Below are 17,582 nucleotides of genomic sequence, written 5' to 3' on the forward strand. Positions count from 1 at the left end.
TTGTAAAAATTAATTCTGGAAAAGATATTTAGGAAAGTTTGTAAAATGGGGTTGAAATTGTGAACATGTTTACAGTGATAATAAATCTTAGTATACTAGAACTAGCTAAAACCTTGAGTTGGGCGACAGTTGTAGACACATTGGCATAATAGCATATGGGTTCAGTGATTGTGGTGGTGTTGGAATATGTTGAATTTCTGGTGTCTTGATGGGAACTATTTGTGCTTCATTGAAGTTTATTTTAGCAGGGACTCTTGACTATCTTTAGGTACTTTTCTAAGAATTTGTTTTGTTTTAAAGGGATTGTGATTGTTTGGGCAGGTTCAAAATAATTCTCGAAAGTGGACATTATCTCTTTACCCTCAACTTTTACTGATTTTATCCTCTGATCTTTACTCATTTTTTTCTCACTTTTTGTTTTTATTTAATGTTATAGTTTTTATTGTCCACTTCCTTAAATATTAGATTGTTTTCTTAGTAATTTATTCTTTTCTCACTTTTTGTTGGTCATCTCATCTACTCCTCGGCCAGGGATTCCACAAATCTTTATATCCCACTTCTCTCGTCATCAGCTGGATTTATCTGCTTGGATGTCATATTCATAATTAATGTGTATTGTACATAACTGAATTCATTAGCCTCTCCCTCAGATATCTATTATCTCCTGTAAACTCAGTCTTGACTAAATGGCATTAATATCCATCCTGTCTCCCATGCGAGGAAACTTGTTTGTAGGAGCTTATTTAGAGAATATAATCCTGACTGTAAACAAAGTTTCAGCCAGAAAGATGCCTCATCATAGTATTGTTTTTAACAGCAAAAAATGAGAACCAATCTAAAGTCCTGCATCACTATCTTGCTTAAAAACTGTCACACACACACACAAATATTTTAGACAATACAAACTATGTAGAATATTTAAAAGCATGAGAAGTTACATATATAAATTTAGTGGAAAGAAGGTGCTCTTAAATAATATGTCCACTATGATGTCATAATCATGAAAACAAAACTATAATCTATATTTACAGAAGAATGAATATGTAAATCTTTGCATTAATCTAGATGAAACAGTTATGGGTGATTTTTATTTTCCTGCATTTTCTAGACTTGTACAGTAGACATGAATTACTTTGGTAATTCATATATACAGATAATTGGACCATTTATTTTTTACCCCCAGTTCTTACTGATTTATTCCAGTGTCTTATTCACCCTAACTGGTACTGCATAAATATCCAACTGCTCACTCTTGAAATTAGACTGTCACAGCAACCCTCTTACTACCATTGCTCGGCTGCCAGATGTATCTTTTTAAAAATCTTAGCTAGTTGAGTTCTTCCCCTTTTTTTTTAAAGTTTATTTATTTATTTATTTTTACAGAGACAGAGAGAGAGTCAGAGAGAGGGATAGATAGGGACAGACAGACAGGAACAGAGAGAGAGATGAGAAGCATCAATCATCAGTTTTTCGTTGCAACACCTTAGTTGTTCATTGATTGCTTTCTCATATGTGCCTTGACTGTGGGCTTTCAGCAGACTGAGTAACCCCCTGCTCAAGCTGGTGAGCTTTTGCTCAAACCAGATGAGCCGCGCTCAGGCTGGTGACCTCGGGGTCTCGAACCTGGGTCCTCTGCATCCCATCCGATGCTCTATCCACTGCACCACTGCCTGGTCAGGCCACTTTCTTAACATTTCCAATTTAAGTAGCCAAATGTTAAATCCCCCAAACCATCAAGAATAGAATAAATTAAAAAAAATTTTTTTTTTATTTATTGACTTTAGCAAGAGAGAGAGAGACAGAAACATCAATCTGTTCCTGTTTGTGCCCTGACCAGGGATTGAACCAGCAACTTCTGTGCTTCAGGATGATGCTCTAACCAACCAAGCTAGCCTGCCAGGGCTCAATAAATTTTGAATGTTTTTCCCTTGTTAAGATTTGGTCTGAAGATCTTCAGCCAGCTGGCATTTAGCCAACTTAAGATTTAATATAACATTTTCTCCTAACCCTAACCAACTCATTTTTGACAAGAGCAGAGATAGTTATGCCAGACTTGGGGTTGGGGGAAGAGAGAAAGAAAGGGAGAAAGCAAGAGAGAAAATGGGAATTGAACTCAGGCATTTGCAGAGTTTTGCTTGTCCCTTCTGTTCTACCTCTGCAACCTGTTACATTTTGCCCTTACTGGGTGTTTTTTGTTTGTCTGTTTCTATTCAAGAGACAATTTATTGGTTTTCTTGTGTATTTAGCCAGCAAGAACAAATAACCAAATAATGAAAATCCATCGGTTTAGTGCCAATTATTATATCAGCAAATCCTATTAGGAGTATTTATTGAAGCATGTCATGCTAATAGTCTCAGAGTGTAATTATACTTGCAGATTTTTCATGCTTTCAGGGAGTTTGTAACATGTTCCAGATGGTTAAATAGGAAAGAGTAGACATTTTGTACTGTCTTTTCAATTGTGATTAAAAATTTGATGTTACTACTTATGTTACCATTATTGCTTTTGTTAGATTAAAACATGAGAGGAATTTAACAAAATTTGTAGGTTTTGGGTTTTGTTTTATTTCATTTTTTTTATAACATTTCTTCTGTGGTCAACAATTAACAGGACCTTTTAGATTCTTTCCCTCTGGTAAATTGTTTAATTGCTTTAATTTAAGCATACAGATAGGAAGAAAATATCAGCAGGGTAAAACTGGATAATTTGAAGTAGAGTTACTAGGGATGCTACTTTTGATTGTTTATCAAGGAGAATTTATATGTGAGGGTAATATCTGAGCTGAGACCACATACAATAAAAACTTAATCCCCAACTATTTTAGAAATGAATGATTTTATAGAATTATGTAATGAAAACTCAGCAGAAAGAACCTCTTGTCTTCTTTCACTAATCTTGAACTTCTCATTATTACCTATACGATGTCTATATTTGTATATCCAGGCAACACCCAAAATTTAATGTGTCAAAAAAAATGCTCATCACTATCACTCAAAGTCACCACTAAACACACTCTCCCTAGCAATCATACAGTCAATACTCCCAGTCCTCTATGTTCCTAGAACGGTGTAACTCAGCTCTCCTTCTTGCATTTCCTACATTCAGTTCATTAGTAACTGTTAATTATTTCTCTTCCACATCTGTCAAAACAGCATGTTGATCAGCTTTTCAGAGTTGTCATTATACTCTATACCAGGGGTCGGGAAACTTTTTGGCTGAGAGAGCCATGAACGCCACATATTTTAAAACGTAATTCCTTGAGAGCCATACAACGACCTGTGTACATTACGCATTATCCAATAAAAATTTGGTGTTGTCCCGGAGGACAGCTGTGATTGACTCCAGCCACCCGCAACCGTGAACATGAACGGTAGGAAATGAATGGATTGTAATACATGAGAATGTTTTATATTTTTAACGTTATTATTTTTTTTATTAAAGATTTGTCTGTGAGCCAGATGCAGCCATCAAAAGAGCCACATCTGGCTCGTGAGCCATAGGTTCCCGACCCCTGCTCTATACTGTTAGCAATCCATGTCTAAGGCACTTCGGCAGCATGTCTAACCTTTATCCCTGGTTTGTCTACACAGTGCATTCTGCTTAACAGTTCCCTAATCCTATGTTCTCAGTGTCACTCTGTTGAAAGTGATAGTTAAACATAACCGTAGATTAGCATACCTCATACCATATGAGCATATAGTATAATAACTTTGCATTCCAAAAGGTGGAATTACTTATTAAACTCTCTAAGCACATATGCTGGTCACTTCTCTTTTTGAAAAGGTAACATGTAATTTACAAATATATAAAGAAATAAAAATATGTAAATGCCAATAGTTTTATCAGTTAACTTTAGTGAGTATCTATTCCTTGCTACTCTTGAGAAGTACAAAGAGGTAGTAAGATGATCTTTGTCACTTGCCAGGGTGTGAAGTAGAGCCCGCACATAGAAAAGTGTGTAATGCAAACACTCGTTTGAGAGGCTGTACCAATTTTAACTGTTGCCTAAAGTGATCTAACCTTTGCTTTGTTTTAGGCCTTAAGAAAATACCATCTTTTAACATATATAAAACCTGTACTGGGAATTAAAATTCTGTCTGAGCAACCTGTAATAGTGTTTTGGAGATTTAGCTGTTTAGTCCTGATAGTCCTCAACTGCTGCCTTCCTTATTTAGTAGAGTTGCTCTTTAGGAAAGAATTAAACACTTGAGCAGTTCAGGTGTTACATGTCATTTTTAACTTTGAATGTGGACTCTCTCCAGCACACTGGTGTTGCATCTGCACTAATTTTATTAAAGTACTTAATGTATAAACATTGTAATTTTAAGTGTTATTAGTAACCAAGTTACTTTCATCGCATTGCTCAGTTAATGAATGTGGGTGAGAGAATCTACTACTGCCCTTAGAGGTTTGAGAGTTTCTTTCACTTCCCTACAAGACCAGAACATTAGACCACAGCTTATGTTGATTCTCATCTCATAAGGTGACAGTTGCTAACAGAAGATGGATTTTTTTCCCCTGCTTTCCCATAGTCACAGTGCATAATATCAGATCATGTGCATGGAGAGGTGTTCCTGTGGTCTAAAGCTGGTTTAACTGTTGTATAGGTTTTACTGCCTATTATTAATTCTGTTTCTGTCATATAATTCTTCACGTTATTGAGTAATTTTAATTGATAATTGGTTCTTAAGAATGTCAGGATGGTGGATTTAAAAATTCTCAGAGCCTGACCAGGCAGTGGCGCAGTGGATAGAGCGTCAGACTGGGATGCGGAAGGACCCAGGTTCAAGACCCTGGGGTTGCCAGCTTGAGCGCAGGCTCATCTGGTTTGAGCAAAAAGCTCAAACATGGACCCAAGGTCACTGACTCAAGCGGGGGGTTACTCAGTCTGCTGAAGGCCCACAGTTATGGCACATATGAGAAAGCAATCAGTGAACAACTATGGTGTTGCAATGAAAAACTGATGATTGATGCTTCTCATCTCTCTCTGTTCCTGTCTGTCTGTCCCTATCTATCCCTCTATCTGACTCTCTCTCTGTCCCTGTAAAAAAAAAAAAAATTCAGAAAGATAAGATGTTAATACCATACATGAAGCAAAACTTTTAAAAGATTACAAAATAACAAGATGATTGAAAATAAATAAAATACTACAAATAACAATATAGTATTTGACTCCAGGTAAAGGTGGTGGGTTGAGCACACACTTAAGGTTGTTCTCTTCCCAAAGCACAGTTTAAACAACAAAATAAAGTCAATAAGAGTTGGGTTTTTGCTTTGTTTTTTGGGTTTTTTTTTTAAGTCATAAGTCCAGAGATGTAGGAGAATGGGATAAAATAGGCAAAATTTTCAAGGCTGGAAAACAGCTAGAATTTTGTGATATTGATTTAACCCAACATGTATATTTTTATACATGTTATATTTTTAAACATGTATATTTTAAAATAAAAGCATCAGTGTAATTGTTTATTGATACATATCTATATATGTGATATAAAAGTTGACCAGAAGGATACATACTAAATTCATGATCATAGGAATGAACAGAGTGGGCTGTGTGCGAGTATGGAGAATTTCGATTTATTGGTAATATTTCATTTCGTAAGAAAGAAAATAAATATATTTAAAGTGTTTAGTGTTGTCAGTTCTGGGTTGTAGATCCATAGATATTTATTTGTCCTATTCTTTTTTTTTTTTTTTTTTTTTGTATTTTCTGAAGTTGGAAACGAGGAGGCAGCCAGACAGACTCCCGCATGCGCCCGACCGGGATCCACCTGGCATGCCCATCTGGGGCATTGCTCTGTTGCAACCAGGGCCATTCTAGCACCTGAGGCAGAGGCCGTGGAGCCATCCTTAGCGCCCGGGCCAACTTTGCTCCAACGGAGCCTTGGCTGCGGGAGGGGAAGAGAGAGACAGAGAGGAAGGAGAGGGGGAGGGGTGGAGAAACAGATGGGCGCTTCTCCTGTGTGCCCTGGCTGGGAATTGAACCTGGGACTCCTGCACGCCAGGCTGACGCTCTACCACTGAGCCAACCAGCCAGGGCCTTATTTGTCCTATTCTTAATATACATGTTTAAGTTCTGGCTCTTCATGTTTGCCTCAAAATAACAGCGTGTTTTCTAGATCGCTATTTTTTACTCTGTGTTAAGTGCATAATAGGTATTCTTCTGTCATTTGCTTCTTCATCTGATTCTTAAACCAGATTGAATTTTAAGAAATTAAATTGGATAATATATTAAATTAAAGGAATAGAGGTGTTGCATTAGCCAGCTCTTGTGCCAGAATCCAGCATTGGAAGTGGATAATGAAGACAGAAAGGCCTTACCCTTGAGAGGAAAATTGGAACTATGAATGGGAAGCCTCCTGGTGTGCCCAGGAGTCATGGGGGTTTATTTGGAATTTATACCATCCATATCAGATTTCTTGCTCTGGATTCCTAGGGGAGAGGTGATGAGGAAAGATTTTTAAAATAATGAACTCTGGCTTGACCAGGTGGTGGCTCAGTGGATAGAGCATCGGACTGGGACACAGAGCACGGAGTTTTGAAACCCTGGGGTTTCCGTGGGTGTGGGTTCACCAGCTTGAGCACGAGGTCGCTGGCTTGAGCCTGGGATCATACACATGACACCATGGTTGCTGGCTTGAGCAAGGGGTCACTCACTCTGCTGTAACCCCCCACACACACACACAAGGCACATATGAAAAAGAAATCAATGAACAACTAAGATGCCGCAACAAACAATTGATGCTTCTCATCTCTCTCCCTTCCTGCCTGTGTTTATCTGTCCCTCTCTCTGACTTTTGCTCTGTCTCTATCAAAAAAAAAAAAAAAAGTGAACTCTGAATAACACAGATAATTACATAAATACTGGAGCAATACTTTTTTCTTTTTTTTAAAGAATAATAGGCTTACTGATTTTATACTAACAACCCAACATCAGATCAGCACTGCTCTTTTTTCTCCCTACTTCTTCATATTCCTCCTGTCATCTTTGGTCCTCTGTGTATCACCTATCTCTGGATTTCCATATTTTCCACCCTAACTGTACCACCCTTCTAACCGTGATTCCCCCCTCCTATTACCTAGAGTTTTTTTTTTTTACTCTAAACAACACTCTCAAATGCCTCAACCCAGTGAGACTATGGTCTTCTCCTTTAGTTCTAGCCTCCTAGGATGTAAGGGGTAAACTGGGGAGAGTTCTCTTAAGGGAAAGTCTATTAAGTATAGATTCATCCAGTTTGGTTCCTTTCCTTCAGTGATCCAATTCCCTACATTTCTGCCTGCTTTGGGTCATTTTTTTTAAGACTTTATTTATTCATTTTAGAGAGGAAAGAGAAAGAGGGAGAGAGAGAAGTAGAAGAGGATCAGGAAGCATCACCTCCCATATGTGCCTTGACTGGGCAAGCCTGGGATTTCGAACTGGCAACTTTAGCATTCCAGATCAACACTTTATCCACTGCGCCACTACAGGTCAGGACTTTGGGTCACTTTCGAGTCGTTATTTTTTTTGTTTTGTCCAGAGGTAATTCTTATCTGTGGGTGAGTTAGTGTCAATACAAGATAACCAGTCCATCAGTGCTGGAACCAGAGCTCATAAGTTGCATTTTTAAGTATTATGAAAATAAATGTAAACATTTTCAGTACAAAATTTGAAGTGAAATATAGTAACTTTAATACATAGATCAAGTATTACAGAAAACAAGGAAATAATGAAATGCAAGCTGAAAACATGAAAAATTAGTATTTATAAGTAGAAAGGATAAACATAAATGCAGTTAGAAAAAAATTTTAAAACATAAATTGATACTTCAGAAGATTAAGGGTAGAATGTAATTAGGTATTACATAAGTAGCAGCCTTAAATAGGAGTATGTACATATTTAATCACCAGAAAGGACTTCCGCTGTAAAATCTGATTTTTATCCATAGTCTTGGAAATATTTTTCTATTTGGCCTTAAAAGTTGTATTTTCTTTACCTAGCATTCTGATCTTTATCATTTTTTAGACAATGGAATGACAGTCTAACCTCCCTTCTGCTTTTTTTTCTTCTCCTTTGTTTTAGTTGTTCACATAATTGTCTTTAAATGTGAGAGGTGAGAGGGAAGAGACCGTGGCCGTTTCTGCAGAACATCTGTATCCCATTCCCGTGTAGCTCATCTTCAGAGCGCTGACCTGCCCCTAGCTGTTTTGAGGACTCATTATGAACAAAGAAATCTCCCAGGTAAGAATTATAGCTCTGGTTTTAAGAGCATTGTTTCTACAAAAGTATAGGGGGAAAATGACTACCTGTTGACTCTTATTTTTATGGAAATATATGATCTGAGAAGCTTCAAGGTCATCATAAAACATGTGCTGACATTTCTACTTGAAATGTTCGAAAAGTTTTAGATTACACTGTATAAACAGCTTTATATAGGCTTCAGAAGGGAATGTTAGTGCCTTGGCTTTATGAAAGAGAAAGGAAGGAAAAATAGACTAATCTACTGAACTCTGGCTTAGGTGTCTTATTCTTTGTTGTTCAGTGAGTGATTCTGAGAAAGTCTTACTTTCTTCATGTCACAATGAAACATTTTATCTTTTTTATTTCCCTTTAACATACATTAAAAACAATTTTAAACTACCGAACAGTTGCAAGATTGGTAGTCTGAACACCTCTGCGCCATCGCTCAGGTTCACCAATTGTAGACATTGTGTTGCATTTGCTTTATCTCTCTCTCTATTTACCACTTCTGCTCCTCCACCACCATTATGATGATAATGATGAAGAATCATCTGAGAATAAGTTGTCGACATTTATGATCTTTCACTCCTAAATATTCATTATGTTTCTCATACTTAACTACAGTATAATAACCACTTTCAGGAAACTTAACTTTTTTATTATTACATCTAATATACCCATATTAAAGTTTTATTAGTTGTCTGAATCACACACTGCATAGTTATCACATCTCTTTGATTCCTTTAACCTGGAATAGTTTATAAGCTTTTTTTTGTTTTCTGTGACAGCGACACGAAAGAGTCCAGGCCAGCTCTTTTGTACAGTGGCACTCATTTTGAGCTTGTCTGTTTCCATCTGTGTTTCTTTTTTTATTTTATTTTATTTTATTTTATTTTATTTACAGAGACCAAGAGAGAGTCAGAGAGAGAAATAGACAGGGACAAACAGACAGGAACGGAGAGAGATGAGAAGCATCAATTATTAGTTTTTCATTGCAACACCTTAGTTATTCATTGATTGCTTTCTCATCTGTGCCTTGACCGTGGGGCTACAGCGGACCGAGTGACCCCTTGCTTGAGCCAGCGACCTTGGGTCCAAGCTGGTGAGCTTCGCTCAAACCAGATGAACCAGCTCAAGCTGGCGACCTTGGGGTCTTGAACCTGGGTCCTCCGCATCCCAGTCCGACGCTCTATCCACTGCATCACTGCCTGGTCAGGTTATGGGTCCTCTGCATCCCAGTCCGACGCTCTATCCACTGCGTCACCGCCTGGTCAGGCTATGTGTTTCTTTCTAAAGAGACTATAATATGACATTTGGAGATTTGTGTATTTGTTACTGAGAACCTATCTGGAGAACAAAGCTTATAAAATTCTTTTACTATGTTTTAACAAAGTAGGAGCTCAAAATTCCAGAAGGCTGAGTCCTAAAGATGAGCGGGATATTATTGAAGGGAATTTTATGTGTTTGTAAGTATATATATAATTTTATAATATAACATTTATATATTTTTGGACAAAAATTAGGGTGTATAAAGATAGAACTTTTGATTTTGAAGAAATACACATTTACATTTTAAGGTAATTCACATCTTACAGGAAATAATTTTTTATATTATGACCAAAGAAGATAAGTCATGGTTTAGATATATGGTCAATTTTATTTCTTTCTATATGATGTTTGGACCAAGAATTGAAAAGATTCTCTGTTCACGTGTTAGAATCTTGTAAATACCACCTACATTTTTAGGCGTGGTATATTTGTCAGTTTTTCTGAAGAGACTTCCGATGAAGAAGCATTTTAGTGTAGAGGCAAAAGCAAAAATTGGGAACCTATAGTTACCTTTTCTACTTATTAGTTATTTGACTGTAGGTTAAGTTAAATCATGACCAGATTCTGGAATCAAGTTACCTAAGAATGATGTTTATCGTTGCCACTTATGATGTTGAGCAGATTTAGTAACCCCTCCATACCTCAGTTTCCCTCATCTGTAAAATAAGTTATAATGCTACCTACCTTATAATTTATGAGTGAATGAATTACTAAAGTTTATGAGTAAATAATATGCTATATGCTTAGAATAGTGATTATTAGCATATAGTAAATCCTATAAATATGTCAATCATCATCAGATCATAATTTCTTTATTAGTCAGAACTGTTGAACTCAATCAGTGAGTCTGTGAAGTGGAGGTAATAATATACATTTCCCGGGGCAGTTGTGGGAATAAATGATTTAATATATATAAAACACATAAAACTCTTTATATATACTAGTACATTGTCCTAACCTTTAATTAAATGCACATTCATGGGCTTACATTTTTTGTGAACCTTTTTATTATTTTGTTCCTTTCAAGTTCTTTGTTACTACTGACCTTATACTGCAAAAGTTGGTGCAGGCAAGATAGGTATTTTGTATATTCTAAATGGCTTATAATAAAAAGATTTGAGAGATACTGTAGTAGATGGCAATTACTGGGTGCTTTATTCTGAAATTTTATAAATCTTAGTCTCTGGTTTATTTTATAAGCATTATTTTCATACTTGTTCTGTTGAGAACACTGTAAAGTGAAATTTGAGTATTACTTGTTTAGAGTTAGTCTTCAGTTGGGCATTGCACTAGAAGAGCTATAGCCAGATAAATTTGTGTGATTGTTGACCAGATATTATGCTATTTAACCAGCTATTCACCTGAAATGCTTGGAGAATTTTGTTTGTATTTTTCAATATGTATCAATAATGTTTTTGACAAATATATTTTGAATCAAGTGATATGCCTTAAGTTTCAGGCCAGGCTTTTAAAAATGCATATTCTTTCTATAAATTTGGCTAATGAAGATTATATATAGATTTGTATTGTAATTTTATTCATGCCCTTTCCATTTCAGTTGGGAGGGATGACCCTGAAGTTAACTGGAAATTTATCTGGCTCGATAATTTTCTTGTGCCCTCAAATACAATTACATTATTTTGGCAAATGATTTTGACCCATGCAGCTCTATTACATTGGTACTCTTACTACCTTATAACATTCAAGATCAAATTTCAGTGTATTTATTTTTCTTTTATTAGTTACACATATATATAAGGTCTACCGGAAAGTTCTTTCCGTTTTTATCACAACAAGTTTCGACATGTAAGCACACGTTTATTTGGCGCGTGTGTGCCTCTCTATTTTTATCACTTAATGTATGCATACTGACGTAGCAAATTAACTAAAACAAAGTTGATTCACGTTAGTCTTATGTGTGAAGCGATAGTGTACCCATGGCTACTGATAAAGTTCATTTATGCCACTGTAATTTTTACGAATTTCAACAAGGAAGAAATGCTACAGAAGCATGTCTGTTGCATCCACCATATTCCCTGGACTTAGCACCCTCTGACTATCACTTGTTTTTGTCCTTACAAAAATTTTTGAAGGGCAAAAAATTCAAAAATGAAGAAGATATCAAACAAGCACTAGTTCAATTTTTCGCATCAAAAGATAAAACATTTTTCAAAAATGGGATATGCAAATTGCCCTCATGCTGGCAATAAATCATTAATAATGCAATTATATTATTTAATAAAGTTTATTGACAGTAAAAAAAATTTTGTATTTTGTTTTATTCCAAAAACAGACAGAACTTTCTGGTAGACCTTATATTTATTCATACTGAATTCTGAAATGAGTTTCTGAAATATTTGAGGGAAATTGAATAACTTCTGTTCAGGGGCATAGTTATTTTCAATATTGGAATAATTTTATGTAGTAAGTGTGATTATTTGGTCTTAGGTAGTCATTTGTGGGTTATGTAAAATGCTGATCTTTATTCTCCCTAGCTTCTACCTGTTTTTCTACTCATTAGTTTTTTAATCTATGAAAGAGGGTGGAGTTGGTAGAAAGAGACAAACAGTGAAATTTTTATCACTTACTTTTGTGTCTGTGATCATCAGTTTCTTTTTTTAGGCTGTTACCTCTTTGCTAGGCTATTATAAACTATTCTCCTGTGTACATGCAAGTAAATAGCAAATATTTATTTTGGTGTCTACACAGTTTAAGATAGCTAGTCAGTAATATTGGTTTTAATTTTTTTTCTTTGTAGGAAATTCCAACATCTTTTTCACAAGATAGAACAATGTAGAACTGATTTTTGAAAGGCTCATACAATGTATATATCTATAATTACCCAGTGGCCTTTTAAGATAACTGGAATCATCTAATGCGTTTCATAGATTTACAAGGAAATGTTGAAGGTATTTTAGCCAAATTGGTTTATTAAGATAGCTGCACAAATATCTATTTCATATGCTATTTTTCCACAGTAGCAAATTAATACCAACAGAAGTATTTTAGTAAGGCAAATGCATATGTTTATTTTTATATTTAAAAAGTTATATTTTAAATGAAGTTAGATGTGAGGAATTTAAAATATTAAATTTAAAAACTAATTTGATTTTCTTCTTTCTATATATTTGTTAATAGAAAACAAAAAATAAACTTTTACACTTCTTTCAAACTTATTCTCTTTCCAGTTAGAAAAAAAGATTAGTTCAGAGAAAGAAAGCATTATCTCTAAATCTGTAGAATAAATTAGTAGTAAACATAAATTCATTAAATACATTGTTTTAATCGTTGGGATCATAGACATGACCCCATGGTCTCTCTAGCTTGAAGCCCAAGGTTGTTGGTTTGAGCCCAAGGTCTCTGGCTTGAGCAAGGGGTCACTCTGCTCTGCTGTAGTCCCCCCCTACTCCCCCATCAAGGCACATAAGAGAAAGTAACACTGGGGAACAAAATTTTTGTTGCATCCACGAAAACACTTGTTCTTACCTAATTCGAGTGTGCTGATCTCAAATCTGACATTAGTTTTTCTCTGTAAGCTACAGTATTTTTGCAATTCAAGATTTTAGGTTTTCATCTTAGTGTAAAATTTTCAACATTTAGTTTAACATAATGAAGTAGAATGTCTTCTTGGGCATTATCTTTGTGTAAATATAATAATTTATATAATGCAATAAATACACTAAAAGATGTGATTGCATCAGAATTTGTCTACAATTTTGAAATAGAACATATTAAAACACTTACTTTAATCATAAAATTTGTGCAAAACTTATTTAAATTCTATTCAGGAAAAAATTTGTGTTTGTAGCTCTTGCATTTGTGTACTTGTTGAGGACAATCTCATTTGATGTTCCATCAGTAATCTGCTCATCACTAACAGCTCCAAGATTTTCGGGAAATTTATCAAGGCGACTGTTTAGGAAGTGAATCTTAACGCTCATGCTACATCCAATGTTACGGAAAGCCAACAGCATCCTTTGAACCAGAAGTTTTATACTTTCCTGCTTTTTTGTTGCCAAGGAAGTTCTTTGTAACTGCCACAAAAGACTGCCATGCTGCTTTCTCCTCCTTATTCATCTTCCTGGAAAATTCTTCGTCACGTATGAGTGTTCGAGTTGAGGTCCATCGAATACACCTGATTTTATCTTCTCAAAAGACAAGGCAGGAAAAGCAGAAATAATATGTTGAAAGCATTCACTTTCTTTTTTTTTTTTTTTTTTTTTTTATAAATTTTTATTAATGTTAATGGGATGACAACATTAATAATTCAGGGTACATATATTCAAAGAAAAACATGTCTAGGTTATCTTGTCATTAAATTATGTTGCATACCCCTCACCCAGAGTCAGATTGTCCTCCGTCACCCTCTATCTAGTTTTCTCTGTGCCCCTCCCCCTCCCCCTAAATCTCTCCCTCCCTCCCTCCTGCGTCCTCCCTCCCCCCACCCCTGGTAACCACCACACTCTTGTCCATGTCTCTTAGTCTCGTTTTTATGTTCCACCAATGTATGGAATCATGTAGTTCTTGTTTTTTTCTGATTTACTTATTTCACTCCGTATAATGTTATCAAGATCCCACCATTTTGCTATAAATGATCTAATGTCATCATTTCTTATGGCTGAGTAGTATTCCATAGTGTATATGTGCCACATCTTCTTTATCCAGTCTTCTATTGAAGGGCTTTTTGGTTGTTTCCATGTCTTGGCCACTGTGAACAATGCTGCTATGAACATGGGGCTACATGTGTCTTTACGTATCAATGATTCTGAGGTTTTGGGGTATATACCCAGTAGGGGGATTGCTGGGTCATAAGGTAGTTCTATTTGCAGTTTTTTGAGGAACCACCATACTTTCCTCCATAGTGGTTGTACTACTTTACATTCCCACCAACAGTGTATGAGGGTTCCTTTTTTTCCACAGCCTCTCCAACATTTGTTATTACCCGACTTGTTGATAATAGCTAATCTAACAGGGGTGAGGTGGTATCTCATTGTAGTTTTGATTTGCATTTCTCTAATAACTAATGAAGCTGAGCATCTTTTCATATATCTGTTGGCCATTTGTATTTCTTCCTGGGAGAAGTGTCTGTTCATGTCCTCTTCCCATTTTTTTATTGGATTGTTTGTTTGTTTGTTGTTGAGTTTTATGAGTTCTTTGTAAATTTTGGATATTAGGCCCTTATCTGAGCTGTCGTTTGAAAATATCAGTTCCCATTTAGTTGGCTGTCTGTTTATTTTGATATCAGTTTCTCTTGCTGAGCAAAAACTTTTAATTCTGATGTAGTCCCATTCATTTATCTTTGCCTTTACTTCTCTTGCCATTGGAGTCAAGTTCATAAAATGTTCTTTAAAACCCAGATCCATGAGTTTAGTACCTATGTCTTCTTCTATGTACTTTATTGTTTCAGATCTTATATTTAGGTCTTTGATCCATTTTGAATTAATTTTAGTACACGGGGACAGGCTGTAGTCGAGTTTCATTCTTTTGCATGTGGCTTTCCAGTTTTCCCAACACCATTTGTTGAAGAGGCTTTCTTTTCTCCATTTTGTGTTGTTGGCCCCTTTATCAAAGATTATTTGACCATATATATATGGTTTTATTTCTGGAAAAGCATTCACTTTCTCTATTCAAAGCCTGAACAAACTGCTTCATTAAGCCAAGTTTGATGTGAAGTAGGGGAAAAATGATCCTGTCTCGATTAACTACAGGTTCATTCACAATATTTTGCATCCCTACTTCCAGAGCTTCACGTTTCGGCCACTCCTTCTGTGTCCAGTGTTTCTCCCAAGCTCGGCTGTCCCACAAACACAGAAAGCAAGGATATTTCGTGAAACCTCTCTGTTGTCCTAGCAGGAAATTTACCATTTTAAGATCCACACAAATGATCCAGTTATGCTCCTCATACTTCAGAAAGTCGAGGACAATTTTTATGTCATTCTTACTAAGTCATTCAGTTAGGGTTGGCTAAACTGCTGAGGGGTTAATGACTGCTTGGCATCAGAAGAAGACTCTTCAGATTCTACAACCATTTCCTCATGCATCTTATCAAAATACACTTGATCACCATGTTCACTTTCTTCGCCCTTAGAAGAAATAAAACCATTGAAAACTGGAACCGGGAATGTCTCAGAGTGTGGGATAGGTTGTATTGCTGAAGGAATATTAGGATATGCGATCATATGCCATTTTTTCTTGCCGATGCCCTTTGTATGAATCAGACAGAAATAACAGTCACTGCCAAACCATGGGAATACCAAAAGGCATTCCTTTGCGTTTTCCTTTTATCCAGTCACGAAGCGTTTCCTCACAATTATGACACACAATATGAGGAGCCCAATTTTTTTGTCTTGATCGCCAAGGGGAACTTGAAAATAGGCAATATATGTACATGTCACAAATGATGAAATATTGTGCTTTTGATGTTGAAGTATGTAACAGCCACATATATAACAGAAGGTGTCAGGACTAGTACATTTACGCCTACTCGAAGAAGCCATGATTCAATCTTAAAACAAAATAAAAGGGTGTTTTTATCAGATATTAATTTTTTACATTTGAAAACAACTACAATGATGTAAAAGTGATGTTTGTAAAACATTAATTGCCTTGTGGTTATGTTCAATCCAAAAGTCGTTGCCCTTTAACTCCAATTTAAAAACCAATGCAGGCCATTAACTGTAACAAAAAGAAATTAAAATTGCATAAAAGCAAGAGCATGCACCAAAAAACGGATTTCATATTTGGAATCAGTGATGCAGAGATATATAGAAACAGTTCTAAAACCTCATGCAACAGAAAATGAAAAAATACATTGTTCCCCAGTGTAATCAATGAACAACAAAGGAGCCCCAACGAAGAATTGATGCTTATCTCTCTCCCTTCCTATCTGTCCTTCTTTCAATCTCTGTCTCTCTCTCTCTCTCTCTCTCTCTCTCTCTCTCTCTCTCTCTCTCTCTCACACACACACACACACACACACACACACACACACACAAAGTTATCCCATCTTTATGTTGTATTAGCATAATAAATTTAAAAGACTTTGTACAGGATTTTCTTTTACAAAAAAACACTGGAAGAAAAATTTGATATTTTATAGAATCAGTTAAATAAAACACTGTATTTTTAATAATTCATTTTTTTTTCATTTATTTCTTTGCCTTTGTTTTTACTTCTGACAATAATGGTTAAGATATTGGCAGAGGCTTATGAGGCAGGGGCTAGGAATAGCCACCATCTGAATTTTGATCTCTTGCTTTGTGGATTCAGAGAGAATTTTTATTTCTAGACATTTAAGGAAATCCTTGTTCAGTCATTAACTAGAAAATATGTTTCTTACATGTGAGAAAGATTTTAGTTGTCATTGAAATGAAAAAACCAAAATGAAAACTTCTTTTAGAGAACTGTAGGTGTGTAAAGACTCCAGTTTGAGAAACATTTCTGAGACCTGGCTAGTGGCTCAGTGGTAGAGCATTGGCCCAGCATGTGGATGTTCCCAGTTCGATCCCCAGTCAGGGCACACAGAAGTAACCATCTGCTTCTCCACCCCTCCCCCTCTCACTTTGTATGCACGCACTCTTTCTCTTTCTCCCTCCCTCCCTCCCATATACATGGCTTGATTGGTTCCAGTGAGTTCGCTTGGGGTGGTGAGGATGGCTCCATAGCCTCCACTTCAGGTGCTAAGAGTACCTTGGTTGCTAAACAACCAGGTAGATCCTGGTTGAGGGCATGCAGGAGTCTGTCTTTGCCTCCCCTCCTCTCAATAATTAAAAAAAAAAAAAAAAAAAGAACCTAGGCCCCGTGTGTGGATGTCCCGGGTTTAATTCCCAGTCAGGGCACACAAGAGAAGCACCCATCTGCTTCTGCACCCTCCCCCCTCTCCTTTCTCTCTATCTCTCTCTTCCCCTCCTGCAGTTCCACTGGGGCAAAGTTGGCCTAGGCACTGAGGATGGCTCCATGGCCTGTGCCTCAAGCGCTAGAATGGCTCCAGTTTCAATGGAGCAACACCCTAGATGGGCAGAGCATCGCCTCTTA

At 36.3% G+C, this 17,582-nt stretch overlaps 1 protein-coding gene across 7 annotated transcripts in view; it reads left to right on the forward strand.

Moving 5' to 3' along the window:
- The window catches only part of NCOA1 (nuclear receptor coactivator 1), a 192,877-nt gene that overhangs the window by 70,928 nt on the left and 104,367 nt on the right, over positions 1-17,582 (forward strand). For 6 of the 7 annotated variants that reach the window (XM_066378753.1, XM_066378752.1, XM_066378750.1 and 3 more), the window contains one exon: positions 8,061-8,219. The gene's annotated coding sequence lies outside the window, so the exon portion shown is untranslated. Of the gene's footprint in view, positions 1-7,361; positions 7,469-8,060; positions 8,220-17,582 lie in introns of those variants that run through there. The other variant, XM_066378754.1, reaches the window with a different exon arrangement.

The sequence above is a fragment of the Saccopteryx leptura genome, chromosome 3 (assembly GCF_036850995.1).
Source record: "Saccopteryx leptura isolate mSacLep1 chromosome 3, mSacLep1_pri_phased_curated, whole genome shotgun sequence".
Classification (NCBI taxonomy): Eukaryota; Metazoa; Chordata; class Mammalia; order Chiroptera; family Emballonuridae; genus Saccopteryx; species Saccopteryx leptura.